Source organism: Echinops telfairi, unplaced genomic scaffold, assembly GCF_000313985.2.
Source record: "Echinops telfairi isolate 266 unplaced genomic scaffold, ASM31398v2 ScPeMD7_18;HRSCAF=68, whole genome shotgun sequence".
In the NCBI taxonomy this organism is placed as follows: domain Eukaryota; kingdom Metazoa; phylum Chordata; class Mammalia; order Afrosoricida; family Tenrecidae; genus Echinops; species Echinops telfairi.
Window position 1 is genome coordinate 86,758,255 of NW_022103915.1, and position 1,032 is coordinate 86,759,286.

The following is a 1,032-nucleotide window of genomic DNA, read 5'->3' on the forward strand; positions in this document are numbered from 1 at the left end:
ATTTAACAGTTCATTCCTTGTTATATATCTACTTATCTTTATAAATAAATATATTAAATTATCCTTGTTATATATCTACTTATCTTTATAAATAAATATATTAAATTATCAGCAATTTGGTTTTATCTCTCTAGAGAACCCTGTCTAACACACCTAGTAATTAAAGTAGAATGCAATCTAAATTAAATAAATATGGTAACAGAATAATTTAAATTTTAAAACGTTCCACACTTCAGGTAGCTAGCACAGGGACTGGGGTGTCCATCACGCATGCTCAGAGGTTTGAGCTTCTGGCCAGGAATGGGTGGTACACCTAGTTGGGCATTACACCTGGATTGGTCCATCTGGGCCAGGTGAATTTAATTCAGCCAATGGGGTTAACCAGTACCATCGACCACACCTCCCAACGGGGGCTCTGAAAAGCCAGAAGTTTGTTCAGGTGCTCTCTCCCCGTGGCTCTGACACAAGGTGTAGTGTCTGGGCTTCGGCCTGTGTGGCCAGGCCGTGGTCCCGAGCATTTGTGCCGTTTCTGTCCTCTAGAAACTCACTTGGATCACAAACCAGGCTTCGGCGTGAATTCTCTCTCTTGCGAAGCCGAGGACCGAGGTATCTCTCCCACAAGGGAGCTCTAACATATGGGTACCATGACTCGGAAATAGAAGGCTGAGGAAACAGCGGCTCCGCTGGACTTTAAAACTGCACTGCCCTCGATTTGGAACAGACGCCAGCCTTGATTTATTCTGCCATGGAAGTCGCCGTGACCTGTTCTTTTGGTGCCACCCGTAATGTATTGCTGAAGCCCCATTCCGTTGTGTCTGTATTTCAATCGATGCGCCCTATTTTTAGGAGAGGCTGCGGGTCTGCCTTTCTGCGTTTTCAGGGGCTTTCATGCACTCCCCAGCCTAGATTCCTGGGATGGGATGGAACGCGGCACCTTTTTGATTTTCAGTGATCTGCTTTGCATCCCCGCCAGCTAGACAGCCTTGGACTCACATAAACGCTGAGGGTCTCTGCAGGACTCTGGATTCAGTG